Here is a 24,058-nt window from a genome sequence, read left to right as displayed (position 1 = left end):
CTGATACCTACACTCACTGCTATCTCTGTTACCATACCCATCACTCACAAAGACTCATATTCTGTCATTGGCACCATTTATCTGCATGTCCTATGTGCTGCCTACTTAATCATTTTGGGTCACCTACCCACCCGCAACAAAAGTATAAGCTGTGCCAATCACTGTCATCCCTTTAGTTCCTGCTTGTCATTGCCAGCAGGAAATTGGCCCTCAAAGGGGCTGAAAGAGTTCAGGCAGTGGTGCGCTCCCCAGCATTTAGTTCTTCACCGCTTGGAGAAAGGACCATGATTCTGACCCTCCCCCCCACCCCGCACCCCCCAGCAGCTGACTGACTGACTGTGCCTAAGGCCCTGGACAGGTATCAGGTATCAGTGACTGCCTTTGAATCACTATACAGGACCCTCTGACTAAAGGCCATTCCCCTTGACTTGACTGAAGACTACTGACAGCAATGACAAGCTTCCTAGCTTTGTGTCTGTGCTAAACAGCAAGGCTAGACAGGAATACTGTGAGCTTGGTATCTCTGGCTGAAGGGCCGGGTGCAAAAAGGCAAGACAAGGATGCTGTGAGCATTCAGGCAGACTCAGAGTGAGTGAGCACTAAGAGAGCAAGCAAACAGCATGGAGATGCAGCCTGGTCCACTCCATGAGTTGGGTGCGTGTCCCTGAGTCCACAGTGTGCTTGCTGCAGCATTACAATGATAGCTGTTGATGCAGCCTGAGGTGCAGCATTGAAGTGCAGAATTGTCCTGTAAGTGGATCAGAGATGTCCCATTAGGGCGCATAGAGGCTGGCGCATGTCAGATGCCAGTTTCCATGGATGTGGGGTTGATGTGGCCTTTGTTGATGGAGAGTGCCCCAAGGCACTATTGTGTTGTGACTAACACAGAGACTCTTCACAGCCAGCGATGAGCAAAGGTGGCCCAGTACGTGCTGTAATAGGCATATCGAGAGTTCCACGCATTTAACTTGCTTGTGGCGGGTGGTAGGATAGGAGGTGAGGTGAGTTCTGTAGTTAATAAGGTCATTAACAAGCAATAATCCTCCATAATCATGGTTTCTGATGTTGATTATGGTCCAGCTGAAAATTAATTTACATATCGTTAAAATACAGCTCAGGTATGGAAGTAATTTTACACGAATATCAAGAAGTTAAAATGTTACACATATAGCTGATACTGACGGGCTGAATTATTTTTCTGTAAACTCAAATAAACAAACAAGGACCAGAAGTAGGCCATTCAGCCTCTCCAGCCTGTTCCACCATTTAGTAAGATCCTTGCTGAACTGACGGTAAAGTCAAATCCACATTCCTGCCTACCCAGGATGACCTTTGTCCCACTACTTAACAAGAACGTATCAACCTCTGCTTTAAAAGGTGCTCCCACCACCTTTTCAGAATGCAAGTTCCAAAGTCTCACATCCCTCTGAAAATAACTGTTGCATCATCACTGTTTTAAGTGAATGGTCCTGATTTTGAAATACCCCTGAATACATCCTCTGACATGAGGAAACAGTCTCTCCACATCTCTACTGTCAAGACTGCTCAGGACCTTATAAGTTTCAATCAAGTCACCTCTTACTGTCTTCTAAACTCCAGTGGATGCGAGCCTAGCCTGTCCAAACCTTTCCTCAAACAGGCCATTAGAGGAATGGCTGACTGCAAGAAACAGAGAATAGGCATAGATTGGTCTTTTTCAGGTTGAGATGATGTAGTGAATGGTGTACCACAAGGATCAGTGCTCGGACATCAACTGTTTATAAGTTACATAAATGATTTGGAGGAAGGTACAGAAGGTATGGCCGGTAAAATTTGCAGAGGATACAAAAAAAGGCCATAAAAAGATATAGAAATGTTAAGTAAAGCTATTAAAGTGTTAGTTTATGATATAGAAATAGCCAAGTAGACCTTCTCTGAGCTACGCCCAATATATTTACAACCTCCCTTAAATGTAACTGACCAATAATGGAAGTGGTACTCAGGGCTCAGTATAACTAAAACAGAAGTTTAACTTTTCTATTCAATTCCCTTCATGATAAATGATCACATTGTATTAGCTTCCCCAAGTACTTACTGTACCTGAAGCATTAACCTTTTGTGATTCATGTACTATGAAACCCAGATCCCTCTATATTTCACAGTTCTGCAGCCTCTCACTATTTAAATAATGTGTTTAATTCTGTCAAAACACACAATTTTACATTTTTTTCACATTGTACTCCATTTGATACGTGTTTGTACATTCACTTAACATTTCTATATCTTTTCAGTGGTCTATCTTTGTGTCCTGTGCAAATTTTACCGGCTATACCTTCTGTACCTTCCTCCAAATCATTTATGTAAATTGTAAACAGTTGATGTCCTAGCCAATTTATGCCTCTTCTCTGTTTCCTGTGGTCAGCTATTCCTCTAATCATGCCAGTATGCTAGCTCTAAACCATGAATGTTTATATTCCACATCAACCATTGAACTGCATCACCGGTTGCCCTTTATCTTCAAATAACTCCAGTAGATTGATTAAGCATGGTTTCCACTTACTCAAATAGTTTCCTGAACTTAGGTCATTCTTCACTATTATGCTAATAGTATCACAAAGCTGTCTGATTTGCTTTCAACTATTTAAGTGCCCTGCTGTATCTTCTTTATAATAGCTTCAAACATGTTCCCTGTGACAGATGTGATGTCAGCTGGCCTGTGGTTTCCTGCTTTCTGACTGCCTCCTTTTTAAATAAAGGAGTTGCACTTGCTCTTTTCTAATCGAATGGGACCTTCCTTGAATAACAGGAGTTTTGGAAAATTAAAATCAATACATCAACTATCTTATTAGCCACTTCTTTTAAGACCACAGGATGAAGTCCAATAAGACCTGGGCATTTGTTGGCCCACGGTTTCAACAATTTACTCAGTACTGCTTCTCCAATAATTCTACTTTTTCTGAGTTCCTCCCTCACTCTATTTCATGATTTGTAGCTGCTTTTTGAGATGTTACTAGTTTTTGCTATAGTGGAGACTGATGCAAAATACCTGTTAAATTAATTTGCCATCTCCTTATTTTTCATTATTGATTCTCACTTTCTACAGGTCCAACACTCACTTTGTTAATTCCTTTCTCTTTAAAATGATTATAGAAACTCTTATTATCTGTTTTATATTTCTAGTTAACATTCTATCATACTCCTTCCTTTACTCTTTCATCATTCTTTGCTTTTTTTTTAATCTGTCTAAAGTTCTGACCTGCCACCTGTTTTTGCACAATGATATGCTCTTTAAATTTGATATAATCTTTAATCCATCCCTTGGAATATTCATTACTCTTTGGAATGTATCTATTCTGTGTAGTCTTAAATAACGCCCCCCCCCCCCAACACCCCAAACACCTGCTATTGCTTCGCTATTGACCTATCCTTTAACCTAATGTAATAATTAACTTGAGCCAGCTCTGCTTTCATGTCCTTATAAATTGACCTTATTTAAATTTTAAAAAAAGTAATCTCAGACTCATTCCCTTTTCCCTTAACTAGAATGTAAAATTGAATCATATTATGGTTGCTACCACTCAGGGGTGGCTTCATTATGAGATCATTAACTAATCCTATCTCATTGCACAGTACCAGGTCTGGTATTGCCTGCTCTCTGGCTCTAGGACAACTCTTAACAGGTCTTATTTGAACTCTTTATCTAGGCTACTTCCACCCATCTGATTTTTTTGTTTTATGTAGATTACAAACTCCCAGGATTATCACCATGCCTTTCTGGCAAGCTCTTGCTCATGACTTTTTGCCTTTAAAATTTCTTGTCCTACTCAGTTTCCTGAACTTAGGTAATCCTTCCCTGTTGTGCGAATAGCATCATGAACAAACAGAGCCAACCCACCCCCCTTTTCTGAGCTACCTGTCCGTCCTAATGTCTTGTACTCTTTACGTGTCAAGTCTAAATCAACAACAAGTGGTCTACATTCTCTCTCATTAATTTTTCTTCTTCGCAGACCTTCAAGGTCCATACATAATAGTGGCTTCCAGAGCTAGAAGCCAATATATCAACAAGTCAATCAGAGTGTGCAGAACCTCTGAACGATTCCAAACATGGCCAAACAGCTTAGAGGGAATGTTACCTGTAGCCATTCATTGCAACACATCATTCTGAATCCATGTCTCTGCAAATGGTTATGTAGAATTTTCTAGTCACTGAAAATGTAAAAACAAGTGAATTCTAAATTCAGATCTGCCACAAATATCTTCGTAGGTTTCCCATGAATATTTTGTTCATTTGATTTTGCACATTGTCTTAAATTAACTTCCACAATAGAGTGACTCCAGGATATAATAACAACATCTAGTTGTTTTCTGGACAATATTTCTTTTCATATGGATCATTCTTTCATTTCTCTGAAACAGTAAATGGAAGAAATAATTCCTGCTACAAATCAATAAGTCATAAGTGACAGCCTCTGTGTGTAACCATGGTAACTATCCCTTCTCACTATTCTCAGCCTGTCTGCAGATTTGATACAATGACTACCCCACCCTCCTGCATCTCTTCCCCACTGTCCACTTGGGTGGGACTGTACTCATTGTGTTCCATTCTTTCCCATCTTTGTCACTGTCAGAGGATCACCTGTGATTGTGTGTTCTCCAGTTCTTGCACTGTTCCTTCTGTCCCCACCCCCCCCCCCCCCCCAACCCCAAGACTTTCTACTTAGCATCCTGTACTTCTCATTGATGTTCTGCCTCCAGGTGACATATCCAAATAGCTCCATATATATAAACTGACTTCCCCACCATCTCTCTTGACCTGCCCAATGTGTGAGGCTGTGGGCTGGATTTGGCAATGGGCTGGCAGTTGCCAGAGGTGGTAAACCAACAATGGACAGTGCTGAAGGGAAAGCTGACACGTTCCCATTGGGGCGTGATGTTCCCAAAGGCAGATGCAGTAGCAGCAACGGAGCCGAGGTGAGCAGCCATTTAAGACAATGAATTGAAACAAACCTAGGGAATGCTGGAGAAACTCAGCAGGTCTGGAGGTATCTGTGGAGAGAGAAACAGAGTTAACACTTCGGGGCCAGAATGGCCTCTTCTGAACAGGGGTCTAGTTTTCCTCATTGATAAGAAGATCCATACCAGAGTCGAGATGTTAACTCTGTTTCTCTCTGCTGCCACACCTGCTGCGTTTCTCAACAACTTCAGTTTATATCAGTTCCAAACTCTTCAGTTCTGCCACATCCAATCTGGCTGTAGTAACTCTGGAAGCCCTTCCAGAAAGGAACATCATTTATTGTTGAACACCAAAATAGATCCACTACCCATGGCATATATAAACTAGTCCTAGCAGGCAGTTCTGACCCATCACTGGCTCCACTTCTTTTGTTAATGCTCTGAAGTGCTGTTATACGCAAGTGAGCGACTTTCCGACCACTAAATCACCATGACTTTTTTCCCATTTTTTTTCCTTTTAACTATCACCAGTAATCACCCCCCTGTAATCAATCAAATATTTACAGACCCCTTATGGGCAATGCAAACTATCTAGCTCAGCTTTATTTTTTGTTTTATTTTATGTTTAAACTTATTTCCTAATCAACCTATTTAAGGAAGTTATTTGACACTTCTGCAGCAGGTGGCACTTGAAGCCGGTCCTCCTGGTCCAAGGGTGGGGATGCTACCACCATGCTGCAAGAAGGCACCAAAATGAAATCGCAGCATCTATCATGGTGGGCTTTGAACCCACATTCCCCAGAAAATTAGCCTAGGCTCTTGCATTACCAGCCCACTGATATTACCATTATGCTACTATTACCTCTTTTTTGAGAGTGCTTAATTAAGGACTCAGGTGATGAGTTCCAGCTAGGCAGGCCATTGCTGGCTACTGATGGAGTTCATATTCAACATAGATTAATTAATAATTCCCATGGGCCTTGTAGGGGTTATTGCAATATTGGACAAATAAACAACTTACTGGAGATGTATCACCATTATTGCCCCCATATGCAACAATAGGAGAACCCAGCACATCGATGCAAAAGACAAGGCTGAAGCATTTGCAGCAATCCTCAGCCAGAAGTGCCATGTGGGAGAAAGTGAGTGCTGCAGATGCTGGAGGTTAGAGTCGAGAGTATGGTGCTGGAAAAGCACAGCAGGTCAGACAGCGTCCGAGGAGCAGGAGAGTTGACGTTTCAGGCAAAAGCCCTTCATCAGGAATGTGGCCTCCTTTCCTGATGAAGGGCTTTTGACTGGAATGTCAACTCTTCTGCTCCTCGAATGCTGCCTGACCTGCTGTGCTTTTCCAGCATCACACTCTCAACAGAAGGGTCAAGTGGATGAACCAGAGCTCCTGAACATCACAAATGCCAAGCATTAGCCAATTTGATTCACTCCACAAACTACGAAGAAAGCGCAGGAATCATTGAATGCTATGGCCCCTGACAAAATCCTGTAATAATACTGAAACTTGTGTTCCAGATACTCAGGTTTGAGTTTCTAGATCTGTTCAAAATCTATCCCATTTAGCATAGTGCGAGTGTGACAAAGCACAGTGGAGAGTGCCCTCAATTTGGGGACAGGAATTCACTTCCACAAGGATTGTGCAGTGGTTACTCCTCCCAATCCTATTATGGACAGATGCATCAGGTTCAGGTAGATTGGTGAAGACAAGGTCAGGTAAGTCTTTTTTTTCTCTTGTTGACTTGGCCAATTAACCCAGTTTAGCAACTATAGACCTAGTTCCTGCTTTCTCCCCTAGAGATATTCACAATCTCAGACAGAGCCCTTTCAATCTCCCTTAGACCTCCCATGATCTCCCCTCAAGACTCTACATGATCCCTACCCCACACTTTCCCCACAAACTACCTGAGTAGTGCCCACAAATCTCCTGGCAATTTCTCTGGTGCTTTTCCTGTTGTGATCTATCCTGTGAGACATTGATCCCTCATGACCTGTCACCTTGTAATGCCTACCATAACATTTTGTAATCTCATAATTACATTGATTGCAGACCCGGCAATCTGCCATACCTCTGTAATCTCCTAATTCTTTTCCCGTGACCATTCTTCCCTCCACAATCTCCCCATCGCCATCTCCAATATCTCCAAGATTACCCACACAGCCTAGCATTCTGAGGCTCTCACTCTGCATCAATCCGCAAGGGATGACCCTGCAGTTCTATGCTATTGCTTACTGCAGACTTTCCCACTGGGAAGCTAGTCAGCCTCGCAATCTGGCTGACTGCCAGCCAGGAAAGAGAAAAGCACCCTTGAGGTGCTCCTGGTAACTGCTGCAAGATCTCCGTGGTGCGTCTTTTTGCAGGTTTCCCTGCTGTTAATGGGCATGCCCACTGCCTGGTAAGCAATGGGGAATGAAAGAGCAGAAAGGACTGCTGAGTATTTGTCAGCACTATTTATTTTCCCAAACAAATGTTTTTGAATTAAGTACATACAGTATAGAAAATTATGGAAGTGAATCAATGGCAAATGTTTTCTGTTGCTTATGAGCTTTCGATAACTCTCTGTCTTCTGGTCCCTCTGTCGATTGTAACCCTGCCAATACTAATTTGTATTCATGTCAGTTAAGAAGTAGCATGTTTCCCTCTCTGGACATAAATTAGGACCATTTACTTGAAGTGACAGATGTGGGGATGATTTCTGGGATTAACAGCTCTTGCATAATTTATGATAAAACACTTTCAAAAATATACCCATGGGGTATTGCAGTCTGTGTTCCAGTCCAACTATTAGAGAGATTTATTGGAAATGGATCACTTGCAAGGCTTCAACTGGTGAATATTAAACATGCTGGGCCAAGCAGAACACTGATAATGCAAATTACAAATATTCACAGAAAATATTTCAATACTTGTTGAAAATACCTTAGCATCACAACTTGTTTTTTTTAAAAATCCAATGCCCGAATGAAAAGCATGTTCCATCTAAATGAAAAGTCATAACAAAAAATAGTATTGATGCTTAAAGTGAAGAAAATGTGGTCTTGGTTTAGTTTGAACGCATGGCTCTTCCCATTCCAACTTTGAATGTGGCAAATGTCTTCTCCCTAAACAATTGAACCAATGCTCATTTTTAGAATAGGCTTCTGAGGTTTGAGACCAGTGTGTGGATGAGACAGCAATTGACCTGATGCCAGTTATTTGCTTCCTGTTATTCAGGGTGATGGGGTGGGGTGTGGGGAGGTGAAATCCTGCCAAAGGAATTTACAAGGTAGTTTTGTAAGGTCCAAATTCCTGATGAGGACTCCCTCATCCACCCTACACTGTTGTGTTATGTCTTGCAGCAGGTGTGCGATTTATCTTTAAGAGACGTGCTAAAGATGTCAACACTACACTATGATATGTGCCATAATGTTATTAAAGGTCTCAGACTCCATCATACTGGAGCATGACCTGCTGAGGGAAGTATGTTACTGTACATCCGAATGGTTAGCTTGAGCCCAGAGCCTGTGATTTGAATAAACATATGAAGATACCAGAGTTGGGTTAACATTCATTGAATTCTTCAGTGTACCTGACCCACATCTCATTTGTATGTTGTGGGGGTTAATGGAAGTATCACATCCCGATGTTTGAAGATCACCAGTTATTATTTCATATAACAACACACATGGGTATGTCTGTCTAGCTTCCTACATGGCAATTTCCCTGTCTGCCTCTATGTTAATACACAGGTCATCCATGATTCTTCCTGGCACCTTCTTCATTGGGATGGAAGTGGAAGGGTGGCACCCTCCCAACCAATAGGATTCGTTTCCCAATCCCAAACTCACCATGGAAGGATATTAAATTCCACCCAATGTTTCAACTCTTTTAATAACATGAAAATCACACCCTCTGTTTCTTGCCTTGTTAAATTACTTAGCACTCTGGCTACTATGGTAATTTGAACCATATCTCTTTAAGTATGCATTGTCTGATAACTCAGTGAATCAAACAACCACTGCTTAAATATCCCAAAAATAGCAATGAAGACTCCCTGGACTTGACTAACTGTCACATTTTAAAATAACTGTCTGTCTTGCACATAACCTGAATAAATTACTCTGCACTGTTTCAAAAGTAAATTAGCTTCTCCATCCAACTTTTTAGTCAATGGGATGAAATTCAAAATCAAGATTCTTTTAAAATCAGTGATGAAAGAACCTGGGTAGACTGGGAGACGTCATTTTATCCAACAAATTTTTACGATTGGGAAAAGGTGTTAAAAGCCAGTTCAGCAATAATTTTCAGGAGAAACTTTGATATATATTTGAAAAGGAAAGAGCTGGTGAGTAAACCAGTTAGGTATCTCCTTCTAAATCGGGCAAGGTAAGATGAACTGTATGGCCGTCTGTGTTATCAGATCCCATGATTTTATGTTAAATGTTTAACTCCTAATGACTAGTGACTAAAATTACTTCTACTAAACCAAAACAAAAGGCAGTGATACTTCATTTTTGTGGCTAGGAGTAGGGGGAGACAAACCATTAGCTGGGGGAGGAAGAAGAATGTAATCATAAAACACTAAAAGTTTTTTTAAATTTCCTTCTGGCAATTTTCTGTCTTAATCCCATTTTTCTTTCCTTTTATTTATGTTTCTCTACTGATTTGGAACTAGTTCACTCCTAATTCACCCTCTCTAAGTCATTTTTCTTTTTCTTTCCCTGTTCTTGAAACCCCACGCCCCCATCACCAAAACTATGACCCCACCCCCCATCACCAAACCATCATCTCCCAGACCATACAGAACCTCATCACCTCAAGAGATCTCCCACCCACAGCGTCCAACCTCATAGTCCGGGAGACCCACACTGCCCAGTTCTACCTCCTTCCCAAGATCCATAAGCCTGACCACCCTGGCCGACCCATTGTCTCAGCATGCTCCTGCCCCACTGAAATCATCTCTACCTACCTTGACACTGTCCTATCCCCCCTAGTCCAGGAACTCCCCACATATGTTCGAGACACCACCCATGCCCTCCACTTCCTCCAAGACTTCCATTTCCCCGGCCCCCAATGTCTCATCTTCACCATGGACATCCAATCCCTCTACACCTCCATCTGCCATGACCAGGGCCTCCAAGCCCTCCGTTTCTTCCTCTCCCGACGTCCCAACAGTACCCTTCCACCGACACTCTCGTTTGGGCGAACTGTTCCTCACCCTTAACAATTTCTCCTTCGAATCCTCCCACTTCCTCCAGACCAAAGGGGTAGCCATGGGCACATGCATGGGCCCCAGCTATGCCTGTCTCTTTGTTGGCTACATAGAACAGTCCATCTTCCGTAGTTACACTGGCACCACTCCCCACCACTTCCTCCGCTACATTGATGACTGCATTGGTGCCACCTCGTGCTCCCGCGAGGAGGTTGAGCAATTCATCAACTTCACCAACACATTCCACTCTGACCTTAAATTTACCTGGACCATCTCTGACACCTCCCTCCCTTTCCTGGACCTCTCCAACTCCATTAATGATGACCGACTTGACACCGACATTTTTTACAAACTCACCGACTCCCACAGTTACGTGGATTACACATTTTCCCACCCTACCTCCTGCAAAAATGCCATCCCGTATTCCCAATTCCTCCGCCTCCGCCATATCTGCTCCCAGGAGGACCAGTTCCACCATAGAACACATCTGATGGCCTCCTTCTTTAGAGACCGCAATTTCCCTTCCCACGTGGTTAAAGATGCCCACCAACACATCTCATCCACACCCCGCACCTCCACCCTCAGTCCCCACCCCTCCAACCGTAACAAGGACAGAACCCCCCTGGTGCTCACCTTCCACCCTACCAACCTTCGCATAATTGTTTTTACCTTAAGAAGGTATACTGCTGACCCTATTGTTCACTGAGATCTTTAATATCCCATTGCTGTCACCATATTGTGAGCTGAGTACACATGCAACGACATGTGTACAAAAAGTTTGAGCTTAATGGTGTAGAAAAAATGCAACTCACAGCAACAAGAAAATCTGGCTCGATGTATTGGAGTGATTAATTTTGCAACTTTTTAATGGTCTTTTGGCATTGGTTTTTAAAATATAAATATAAATCCTTTATCATCATATATTTTTCAGACTGTTTTGTTCACTTTTGATTGTCATCCAGTTCTTCAGTTTCAGTTTGCTACTTTGAACTGATCAAAGTGTGATAACAAAAGTATAATATTACCAGGAAGAAATGTGATGAACAAAGCATGTGATCGAAGCAAGATTTTATGTAAGATATAAATAATTGTTAAATGTGTGTACCAAATGGTGATCTGGTTTAAAAGCTTTGCTGGCGTAGTCTTGACAACTGCTGATTCAGAATCAGCCCTAGAGATTCACACATGCCAGTCACGGGCAGAAATGCGCAAGTAGCTAAGAGTACAAACCTCAGCTGATTGAAAATATGCATTTTAATGTGGAATGTTGAGGCATTTGTAACACATCTTTTACATAATAATCATGGTTTGTTAGCTACACTACAGCATGGGATTCCACTTCCATTACCTGTTGCATGCACTCTGACCGAAGCTGACATGAGAGAGCCAGGCGTGTAAAATGAATGCAATAAAAACGTACTTCGATGATAATTGACTTTTGTGCTAGCCGTTATGTTGACTCCCTTGGCTGTTTTATAGTTTTTCTTTTAATCATTGAGACATAAACCAACCCAAAGTCCAGACATAAAACAACTGGATTTCTAATCTTTCAAGGTACTCTAGTACTTTCTATATCCTGACAAATATATCAATGGGACTAAAAATCAGATCAATATAAATGTCTCAAAACTAGTCAGACTATGATGCTACTACAAATAGTATATGCTTTAATTGTGAGTTCTAATATGTAATTTCTCACAACTATCTATTACTAATAATTTATTTCAGAAATGGTCACTCTCGCTGCGTTGTAACTTTCTTGACTGAGCTGCTATGTGTTCTGTCAACTGAGTTTGATGATGGGAGACCATGACTCAGAAAGCTTAAGGAAGGCAGTAGAGATAAATATTGCACTAGACAAAGTTAATTCGAGTGCAAATGGTAATATTTCAGCTGTGAAGCTTTCATTTACTTATAGGATATTACATCTCTTGACCTTTGTGGGATTACTATCACCTAATCTATTCTTCCTCCCGCAATTGTGATAAGCCAATGACATGCAGGTTATGGTGCAGTGAAATAATTCAGATATCAGCTGGGATATAATAGTCATTTCAAAAGATACCATAAACAGTATCATGTTAAGTGTTAACTTTTGAACATTACCTTTTAACCCTGTGTCTTCATTATTTCAGCTCCCGTGTAACTGTGTAGATCCACAGCCAGATGGTCAGCTGCTAACAAATATCCAGTTCTAAAAAAGGACTCACAAACCGTTTCTTTTAGTTGACTCATTGAACAGAGGAATGTCATTTGGATCAGAATTTGGTTTTGCAGGAGGGAAGCAAAAAATGTTTTGGAGATTTGTGCCACTTAAGTTAATAGACTTATATGATAGTGAATAGAATTGAGCTGATACAAAAGTTAAATACCAAATACTACCAGAATATTCCAGCATTAGCAGATGCTTCATATGGTAGAAGGGGGTTGGAAGCCTAGATGGATGGTTTGCAGTGCACAGTGACTCCAATAGCATGGGTTCAATTCCCACACCAGCTGAGGTTACCATGAAGATTCCCCTTCTCAACCTTACCCCTTGCCTGAGGTATGGTGATCCCCTGGTTTAATTCAATTCCCAGTCATCTCTCTCTAATGAGAGAGCAGCCTTCTGGGTCTATGGTGACTTTACCTTTACTTTATGGGAGTGAGACATCGCTGATGGTTTCCACGTGACAACTTCTGCTTCCTTTATTGCAACTACATAAGAGAGGCTGTAAATCATCACATCATTCCAACTTCTAGTATCAGTTACTTAGCATGTTGGGCTATTTCAATCCATCAATGTTAATGCAAATTGTCAAAACCAATATCTTGATTGCGTATAGTATTTTTGAAGGTCAATTCACAGGGCCTTAAAAATTGATCCTGATCCAACAAAGAGACTATGAGAGGTAATGACATCTTGGTTTGGAAGAAGAATTTCAAAGAGAGTTTAAAAACAGACAGATGAAGAGGCAGAGAGACTTCTGGGAGGAACCCTGTGGAACATAGATAACAGAAAGCTGTATCATCAGCTGTGGGGTAAAAGGAGGCAGTGAAGTCTGGAGTTAAAGGAATGGTGATGTCTAGACAGGTATTGTAGGTCTTGAGAAGTTTGCAGAGAAAGGGGACAATTAGGATCAAGGAGGTATTTAAACCAAAGGATGGTCATTTGAAATTTTAGCAAGAAGAAAGTCAAGATCCACCCTAGGCCAATGAAGACAAGATTGGTAGGTGAGCAGAATATGAAAGAAGGTTGGGTTGGGTTCAGCAGAGTTGCAGGTGAACTTTGCTCATAGTTTGTTCTCTGTAAGCAATCAGCCAGCAAGCAATCAAAACTGAAAGTGATGACAACATGATCTCGAGTTTCAGTGGCAAAGGTGCTGTATTAATATGATAGTGAGCAACATTGTGGGAGTGTAAGAGGAAAATCTTTATGCCACTGTGTGTAACAGATCAGGAAGTCAAACCAAGGTCAGTCAGAAGGGACTATAAGGGGCTTTCTCCAATAGTACATTGTTACTAATACAAATTTATTTCAGTTCCACAGTCTTACTAGACCCTCAACTCTTAAATATTTCAGATTGACTTTTGTGTTTTCCTCTGTGAATATAGCACAAAGTACTTATTTAGCTTCTCTGCCATTTCTCTACTTCCTGATAGAAATTCTCCTGTCTTTCCCTGCAATGTCTTTGTTAATCATCTCCTTTATATTATAAGCTGTTATGTTAACTCCTTAGCTGTAAAAGATTTTACCGTCAATTTTTATGTCTTATTATTTTAAGTACACATTTTATTTTTCCTTTCTTTATCAATTTTGTTGTCAACTTTTTGCTACATTCTAAAGTTTCTAATAATCAAGCTTACACCAGTTTTTTGGAAACATTATAAGCCTCCTCCTTGGACCTAATGCTATCTTTAACTTCCCTTGTTAGCTATCCCTGTCTCATTTTTACTGTTGGGTATTTTTTCCTTAAAATAATTTTTTTTGAAAAGTGTGTTTTAACTCTTCAAATGCTAGCCATTGCCTGTCTGACATCAAACATCAGAATATGTTTTTCCAGACCATTACAGCCAATCTCCTGCTCATACCTTCATAATTGCCTTTGTTTAGACTGCAGAACCATACCAGATTGAACTACATAAACATTGTGAAAAGAGCTCCCGAAGGTGAAGTTTTTCATTTTGTACCTTCTTGAAACAAGGATGCAAGAAATAGACTTGGAGAAAGGAGGCATCATTTTAGCCAGAATGCAAACGGAATGCTGATTGGTTGGGTCATGATGACATAGAGATGCAGTGAGGATAGTTCACCATCAATCTGAATTTTAATTTTAAACATCATTCTATATCTATAATAATACATTGCATTATTATATCTGTAATGTTACATAATTTCACATTTCAGCTTGGAATGCATTCCAAAACATGTGACTGCTCAGAACGCAATCTGCTTGGTTCTTGTTTTGCAGCAGTTGGATAAATTCAAACAGATCAGCCAAAGGGGCCAGTACACAAATTATCCTTGGCAACCTATCTTCACATGTACAGCTTGTGTGTCTGAAAGTTATTTCATCTGATATCAGTCATACGGGATGTTACAGCCTCCAGCATGGTCCAATATTTACCTGTTTGCTGTCTGTTTTTAAGCGCAGCTGAATTACAGCTTGATAAGGTTAGCAGAGTCCTCTGCTAAGAATTAGTCTTTATCACTTTTCACCAGGCAATTATGGATTAGAAATTGTGAAAAAGTTATGGCTGATTTAACTATGATGCATTCTGCTGAATTAACCTGGAGCGCTGCTCATAAAAATTAAAGCGTAGAAGACTCTCAACAGTGGGAAAGATTGTTGCTATATCACAAGGTGTGTTATTACAGAATCACTACAATGTGGAAGCAGGCCATTTGGTCCATCAGGTTTATAATGACTCTCTGAAAAGCATCCCAGCTAGACTCAGCTCCCTACCCTATCCCTGTAATCCTAACTAACCTACACATCCCTGAACACTATGGGTAATTTAGCAAGGCCAATTCACCTAACCTGCACATCTTTGGACTGTAGGAGGAAACTGGAGCAGTTGGAGCAAACCCACGCAAACACAGGGAGAATGTGCAAACTCCACACAGACAGTTGCTGAGGCTAGAAGTCAAATCCAGGTCCCTGATGCCGTGAGGCAGCAGTGCTAACTACTGAGCCATCGTGCCACTCATTCTTGGATAGAACTGAATTCTTGGATAAAACTAGTCCGATAATGTTTCTGAGGGCATAGAACATAGTTGTTTTAAATGTCCATTTTTCCTGAAGATCAGGACTGCTTAATTCTTCTTCTCTCTCTTTCTCTGTCTTACCGCCAACCACGCCTCCCAATGCACACACGCACACCTCCGCACGCACACACACCTCCACCCCAGCATTGCTAGGGATGTTTGGGTTGCTAGTATCACAATACAAGCTGGTTAGGCACGTAGATTGAGTGAGGTCGGTAGGCCACAATGAAATGCTTCCTGTTTTACTTTTCATAATTACTCCACAATTCATGTGGGGCACTTACAAGTGAGTTATGCACAAAACTTTGCCAGAATTAACTTTTGAATGTGACATATCACACGCACCTACTTCAACTGCCATAATTACTTTGAGAAAAATATTGAAGTTATTTTGACCGGGAGATGCTAGTTCCAACAGAGTGTGAAGGAAAGCACCACCAATGGAGAGGCAGGCATCGGTTTCTATAGCAACGTGTGGGCTTTGTGTTTCATTAGCAGAGCAAACTCCAAGCTGAGGGGGATTACTAAAGGTATTCTTTTACTGGATACAATATAGAACTTCAAGCATATGGCCCAAGGGTCATGAAATTCTGAACCACATGCAGCAAGGGGTTTCTAATTACTGAACCATATTATTAAACTTAAATACTGCACACCATCAGAACAATGAAAAATTGAGTGGTAGAATGTTGTGAGAAAATCTCAACAGATAGGTCCACACATATTGACGAGAAGTATCATCCTCAAAAATGTTTTAATGTTTAAAGTGAGATGTGAGGGAGAAATCAGTTTAATGTCAGTGCTAATGACAGACCCTATGCTGCTTTATCTGCTGTGCGTGTACCTCTGCTGGGCCATGCTTTAATAGGTTGGGCTATTGCTGGTGCTTAGTGAATTTGGTTACTGCTTTTGTTCTCTTTTGCTTCCTGAATTGAAGTGTGTTATGAGGACATAAGCATTCGCTTGAGCACTGTATTGCCATCTCTCACACAATTGTGGCCTGGATGTTACTGTACAGGTTTCCCCTGCTTTTCGAACGTTAGTTTTCCGTAATGTTGCTTTTACGAAAGACCGACATTAGTACCTGTTTTCGCGAATCCGAAGAGGATTTTCGCTTTTACGAAAAACGGTGATACTTTTTTCCATATAAATCACGCACCTTCGCTTTACGCCATTTTTGGCTTACGAAAGGTTTCCTGGGAGTGCTCTACTTTCGGATAGCGGGGTCTCCCTGTACCTGCACTAATCACAGCAAGTCTGTCAGCACTCATTATTATCAATTGGTAAAATTCTTGTTTTAATAACAAATGGGGTGGATAGAATTTAATTTGTGGAGGAGTTTTCCATTCCAGCTATTTAATGCTGTGAGGAGCATTAATAGAATAACCTCATTGACTAATCTATTTGCTGGAAGCACTTTGGCCCCAGCAGTGCCCCCCCCCCCCCCCACCATTGGTGGTCACTGCTGGGACTACTAACAGTGCAACCAATCAGTCCTGGAGACAGGGATGGTGATAGTTGTCAGGGTTGCCATGGCAAGGACAGGAAATGTGGACCAGTGTTTGTTGTGGTTAGGCAGCAATGGTGGCCTTAATGGCATGGTGAGAGTGGAGAGATAACCCAGGCAGAGAAGATCTTGGGCGAGCCCTTGTACAAAATTAGGGACTATGAAGAATGTGCTGCCTCCCCTTTCCCACTCAAGACATGAACAGGATAACATGCCAGGCTTTCTCTCATCTCTAACATTCTCCCACATGGTCTGATGATTCTGTCAAATAATTAGCTGTTACTTGTCATTTCATTGGGCTCAATTGGAGTCTAGGGTGGACATCACCCATTGCCAATAGAATTACAGTCCAATCAGGGCAGGTGGGTTGGTAGCAGTAAAAGTACCTTCAGAATTTTACAGGAGCCCTGCTACCAATCTCGTGGGTACAACATCAGATCATTCTAACCATGGAAAAGTAGATGCTTGCACAGTCAGGAATAACTGCGTTTTAACTGGTCTTAAGAAGTGATATACACTCCTGAACAACGTGTCAATCTGAAATTTAAATTTTACGAGTATACAATTTCATTCTCTCAGGGTAAAATGTACAGTTTTCAAGTTTTCAAAAAGTGAACTAATGTTGTTATTTCTGTTTATCTATTTACTATTTGCTCCTTGAATCCATTTGCATGTCTGGTAATTTTTCTCACTTCCTGTGCTATGATTTAAAAGTATTTTATCCTGGTGTTTGAGCAGTCTCCTTTCTTTTTGACATCACAGATTCTTTGTAGATGACACTGTATTTAAACAGATGTCCGGTAACTAGCCACCAAATAAATCCAGCACCAGACACATGCCTTAAAAGGACCAATTTGAATAACCAAGATAGACAATAATTAAATAATATACATATAGAACATAGAACAGTACAGCACAAGAACAATATGATTCTCGAACATTGTACATCTCACTAGTGTTGCTTTTTTTGCTAATCTGCACAATTACAGTACCTTTTATATTGCTTTCTCAATAAATTTTATCTCTGCCACTGAAGGCTGGATTTCAATGAAACTTAGTACAGATGGGGTATGGCCTAAGGAGGAACAAATTTGTTTTTGGAAATGATGTGTTTCCAAATTCAGATATGATTTTGCTTTAAGGACATGTTAACATTGACAGATAGAACAATTGGCCTTTATATTTTAGAATTTTTAACTTAGAATGCTGTTAATTGTTTAAGGATGTTGTGAATCATGTGACTTGCTGTGAATTTGTCACAGCTGTCAAAATGCAAGCAGTGTTTTCACAGTAGTTTGTTGGATGCGATTGGCCTGAAAACTCCTCCAGTGAGATGGAGGCTCTTGAGAAAAGATTTTTTTTTCAGCTTTGCAGTTAGAGTACCAGCCATATTGGGAAAACTCTCAAGGAAAGGCTGCATAAATTGTAATATTATGCTAACACCATGTCTATTTATATCTTCAGCTTTATAATTCCTAAATATCTGAAGATCTATCGCCAATATAATAATATTGTAATAATTCCAGTTCAGCCAGATTTGTTGGTACAATATATCCTTACTCTGATACAATAAATGAACAATGTCAAACTTGGGCATGAATTCTACATACAGGCACAGGACTGTGGCAGTTTCACTTTTTAAAAGTATTGAGTGACAGATTGATGTAAAAACATAAAAAATTCCTGGCATGTTGTATAATTCACATAAAATTTGTTATATTCTTGCTTATTTAATTATCAACCAGCATTCTCTTTTGTATGTATCTTGAATTACTGTTTTCTTACAATCTCATTGGGCTGAACTTTCATTGTAGATCTTTGTTCCTGAAGATTAAAATTTTGGTCTGGGGCATACAAATGCCAGCAGTGGGGTGCTTTTAAAGGAAGTGCCATTCTGTAGGAACCCCATCCTGTCAAGGACTGAGGGTACCTCCTAGATCTGGAGGGCCATTAAAAGCCCTTCCAGGAGTCAAAGATCAGCAGATCTAGCGGTAAGAAATTCTGATGTATGTTGGGAAGAGTGAGGGCTCCCTCATTCCTCCGTGATAGCCTCCAATCAGCTTTACACGAAGGCCAAAATGCTTGGGAGCTTTACAAATTGGCAAGAGCCTCCCCACAGAAGCAAGCACTGCCTTGCCTACTGTCAATTTTCAGACTGGAGGATTCCAAAGAGTTTGCAACCTCTGGCTTTGATATATGCAGGCTCTGTCATTGAGGCATTACATGGTTTCATTGACAACCAGCCCCCAAAGCAATAGCAACCTATGTAAAATCAGTCAGTTTTCAAAGCACATCCATATTTAAGGAACTGAATTGATTAGCACTGTCTGACCAAGCTGCTAACTGTTGTCTACATTAATCCAACTCCTCCATAATCCCATGGAGGCACAGATGTGTTATGGAGCCAGCTGATGGGATTTTATCTCCAATTTTTTCCACCTACCTCCTGTGTCACTCAAAGAGCCCTAGAGCATTCAAACCTATAAATGTCCTTCCCTGCTCCTTTTATGACAATGACCTTTCTGTATTTTTGGGTTGTTTAAAATCAAGAGGCTCTTTTTCCAGGCCTCCTACTTTCTTCACCCACCACCAACCCCACCCCCCCAACCCCCATGAAAAATGTGCATATTTTACTCTATTGCTATATCTGTTAAATTCTTTTATTGCCTCGTGGTATTCAGACATTTTCTTGAAGAGATTGTGCACTCTAGTGCTGGATGATTGAACTTTGCTCACACTGTGTGACAGTGAAGGATCGCCGTGATTACCTGTAGATTTTTATTGCTGCCACTAATGAAAAGGCATTCTCTCAAAGTACGTTTTGAAATGTTGAGTGTTCTAATAATTCCATTTGAAATTTGTTGACATTAGTGAAAAGCATATTTCTGTCCTCGGGTTTGTGTGAAAGTGGGAACAGCAGATTCTTACTGAAGAAACCCATAACTGTCTTGTTCCTGCTTTTGTCTGAGAGCAACTTTAAAATGTAGATTTACAATATGCTGGATGAATACCCTTTACTGAGAAATCAGCTCAGTCTGAAGGTACTTCCCCCGGGAAGGTCCTGAAGAAGGATTACACCTGAAACATTGAAGATTACACCCACCTGCTGATGCTGCCTGGCTTGCTGTGTTGTTCCAGCCTCCTGCTTGTCCACCCAGTCTGAACATAATGGCAGGGTTAGAACTGTCTATGTTTGTAGTTTATGAGATCGAGCACGTTCTCACAATTGTTGGTTGCTTGATTTACTTTAAACTTTATCCCCTGATGCTGGGCAAACTCTTCCAATTGCTTTAAATTTCTGCTGGTCGCAGTCTCTGTCATCTCAGTAAGCAGTCCCAAGGTTTTCTGACGTGAGTTAAATCCTTCTGGCTCTGGACCCACAGTTAAACAGGGGAAGCAACTGAAAGATCAAGGAATGGGCAGGCAGCTTGATGGGATTGAAGAGAGAGAGAAGCTTGAAAGCAAAGAGAGAGTACAATGAAGGTAATTTAAGCCATGGAAGAGTAAGAAATGATGAGGAGCCTATTGTTACAATTAAAACAGTTTCAACTGGTCAGTTGCACCTACCCTTCAACGTAATGTAGTGGAACGTTTGCACTGCAGTAGCCCCCTTTGTCTCCTCCAAATCCAAGCAGCTAGCCATACTTCTGGGAGGGTTAAAAGAAAATGTATCTAGAAATCAAGAAAATTCTTCTCTGACTCCTGAAGGCAACCAACCATGTTCCAGCACATTATATGACGACACATTGCTGAAAGTAACACCTCTGTTCACAGATATCAGAATCTGTCTGAGGGCTTACAGAAAGTTTGGATACCCTTCTGCTTGCTGGCAAATTGCTTGAGAATCAACAAGATTCTGTGACTTTCCTGGAACTAATTCCAACTCCGTGATCAAGAGATTTTCACCCAGCACTCCCAACACATTTGAATTTGCTTAGCCTCTCATTCAACCAAATCCAATTCTTTCATATTCCAGTTAAATGTCTTTGAAGTCAGCGCTTTTCTCGAGTTTAAAATCGCCTAAATCTAGCGTGGTAGCTGAGGACCTTTAACTTATCAATCCACTGTAAATCATTTCTCGGGCCTGTTTTTGAGTGCACCAATATTGGACAGATTATTATTAACTTTAGTTTGACCAAGACATTATTCAAGACAGAATAATTGTCATGAAGTTATTTCTTACAAAATGTAAACAGGTGAAGACAAAAGGGAAGCCTATTTCCAATTTTTGTTTCTACTCAAAAGGCAGGTACTTGAGCACACAACTCTACCCAAGGAAAGTTAAAAATCACACAACACCAGGTTATAGTCCAACAGGTTTAATTGGAAGCACACTAGCTTTCGGAGCGACGCTCTTTCATCAGGTGATAGTGGAGGGCTCGATTGTAACACAGAATTTATAGCAAAAATTTGCAGTGTGATGTAACTGAAATTATACTTTGAAAAATTGATTGTCTGTTAAGCCTTTCATCTGTTAGAATACAGTGATAGTTTTACTTCTTTCATGTGTAAATCACAAAACCGTTTTTTTAAAGTTGGATTCTCGGGTTAGCTGTTAACAATGGTGATAACTAGACAATATGTTGAAGGTACACCCCAGTCCAACACCGGCATCTCCAAATCATGACTACCCAAGGAACATATGCTTGGAATTATTCTTCGCAACTGTATCTTCCTCTTTATCTATATTTAAATGCCTGCCAGATACCAACTTATCACTCTCTTATATAAGCTTCCAGGCCCACACAAATCTCTATACATTCGCAGAATGTTTCCAACATAGAAGGAAACCATTCAGCCCATGTTTCCATACTATCTCCAAAAGAGCAACTCAGCTAGTTCCACTCTCTTTCCTTTACCTTTTCGCCCTACTGTTTTCTTTACTCTTCAGATAATTAACCAGTTTCCTTTTGAAAGCCACTATTGAATCTGTCTCCAGCATCCTCTGTATATTTCAGATCTTAACCGCGTTTTGTGCAAAGATTTTTTGTAGTATCATTTCAGTTCTTTTGTCAGTCACCCTAAATCAGTGTCCTCAGGTTTATAACAGTTCTGTCAATAGGAATAGTTTGTCCCCATCTAGTCTGTCAAGATGCCTCATGATTTTAAAACCTTTAATAAATCTCAACATTTCCTTCACAAAAAACAACTAACCTTGTACAATCTATCCTAAAATTGGACACAATACTGTAGTTGAAAGCAAACCAGTGTTATAAATGTTCATTGTAACTTACTTGGTTTTGCATTCTACTTGATATTTATAAAGCCCAAACTCCTACTTTCTCAACCTACCCTGACACCTTTAATGATCTGTGCACATGTACCCCACAGATCTCTCTGTTCTTGCATCTGATTTATAATTGTATTGTTTATAATGCTTTCCTTGTCTGGTTAGTAATGTTTGCCAGACAACATTTAATTACATTAAATTGGATATGCCCATTTACCAATCTAGAGTGGACAAGCAGGAGGCTGGAAAAACAAAGCAAGCCAGGCAGCATCAGGTTTTGGAGATGTCAATATTTTGGGTGTAACCCTTCTTCAGGAATGAAGGTGGGGATGGGGGGAGCTACAGATAAAGGCAGTGGTGTATTTGGGTGGGGAGAGGGGCGGAATGGTGAGGTAGTGATAGGTGAACACAGGTAGAGGGTTCAGTCTGGTTGGTTGATGGGAGGAATGAATCCAGTTGGTAGCTGGAAGGAAGGGTTTATCGGAGGGATGGAAGGGAGGGGGAGGGGCTGGGAAGGGAGTCAGGGGAAGGTTGGGAAGGTTATTTTAAATTGGAAAACTCAACATTGACTCTTCCAGGCTGTAGGGCGCCCAGGGAGAAGACAATGTGTTTTTCCTCCAATTTGCGGTCTGATTCACCGTGGCAATGGAGGAGGCCGAGTGTAGACATTTTGGAGAGGGAGTGGGAAGGGGAATTAAAATGGCGGTGACTGGGAGGTCAGGCTCGCCCCTACGGGCCTGTCTGAGATGCCTGGCAAACCATTCCCTAAGTTTACATTTGGTCTCCCCAACATAGAGAAGACCACATTGGGAGCACCTGATACAGTAAACTAGGTTGAGACAGGTGAACCTCTGTCTCACCTGGAAGGACTGTTTGGGGCTCTGGTGGGGGGAGGGGGGGTGATGTGCTGGCAGGCTTTATGGTTGCAGGGGAAGGTACCTAGAGGTTTGGGGATGTTGTGAGGAGTGTGATGCAAACCTACCAGTCTCTCGGTCAGTGCTTTTCCAGCAACATACTCTCGATTCTGATCTCCAGCATCTGCAGACCTCACTTTCTCCCGGTCTGCTGATGAAGTCTATCATTGTCCTCCTCACAGTTCATAATATTTCCAAGTTTTATGGTATACATTTTCATGAACTTGCAGACTGTTCATCTGATGATTTCATGCAAATAATTAATGAAGTTGGTGAAGAGCAATGGTACTAACACCAAAGTAAGTTTCTACTCAAATATTTAGCAGGTTACGAAGACTGGCCTTCTTCCAAAAGGCCGTGTGCTGTTAGTTGGGGGAGTTTTAACTTCAGAAAGGTGGGCTTGGGTAAGATAGGAGGTTAAAGTCCAAAACGTCTGTTCCCTGAGCCCTACTCCACTACATGTGGCTTTAACCGAGGTGGGCAGATAACCAATCGATTACAGGGAAACGAGTCCTGAACCTCCACTCCACTCCCATTGAGGCTGGCAAATCTCCCAAAATCAGCAGCCTGACCAATACACATCTGCCTCCTGTCCATTTACACCTCCTATCACCCCATCCCAAGTAATCACCTCTGCACCATCTGGTTGAAATCTCTCTAAACCAAATGTGAGCACAAACTTTACTGGACCAATGACCTTTAACCACTAGCTCCTACCCAACTACCAAAGGCTAACCTTTGGACACGGAACCATTAGACAGCCCTGCAGTATGTGCCAAAATCCCAATTTCTGATAACTTTCTCGTGGTGAGTCATTTCAGTAAACTTTCAAACCTCTGTCAATGAGATGGGATAGCGAGAAAGTTGTGAAGTAGGGCGATGGCAGTAATTACATGTCAACTAGAATTAGGGAGACGGTCAGCAAATGGGTGTCCAAAGAGGGAGACTACCAGTGAATCTGCTTTTGAAAGAATATTTGTCCAGAACCAAGGAGAACTTTCCTGCTTTTCTTTGATGAAGTATTGACAA

At 41.1% G+C, this 24,058-nt stretch overlaps 1 protein-coding gene across 2 annotated transcripts in view; it reads left to right on the top strand.

Annotated features, from left to right (window-relative positions):
- Nucleotides 1–24,058, top strand: part of LOC140491438 (double C2-like domain-containing protein beta) — a 280,010-nt gene that overhangs the window by 247,131 nt on the left and 8,821 nt on the right. The window lies entirely within an intron of this gene.

This window comes from Chiloscyllium punctatum, chromosome 19 (assembly GCF_047496795.1).
Source record: "Chiloscyllium punctatum isolate Juve2018m chromosome 19, sChiPun1.3, whole genome shotgun sequence".
NCBI classification, from domain to species: domain Eukaryota; kingdom Metazoa; phylum Chordata; class Chondrichthyes; order Orectolobiformes; family Hemiscylliidae; genus Chiloscyllium; species Chiloscyllium punctatum.
This window is presented reverse-complemented; position numbering and strand designations above follow the sequence as displayed.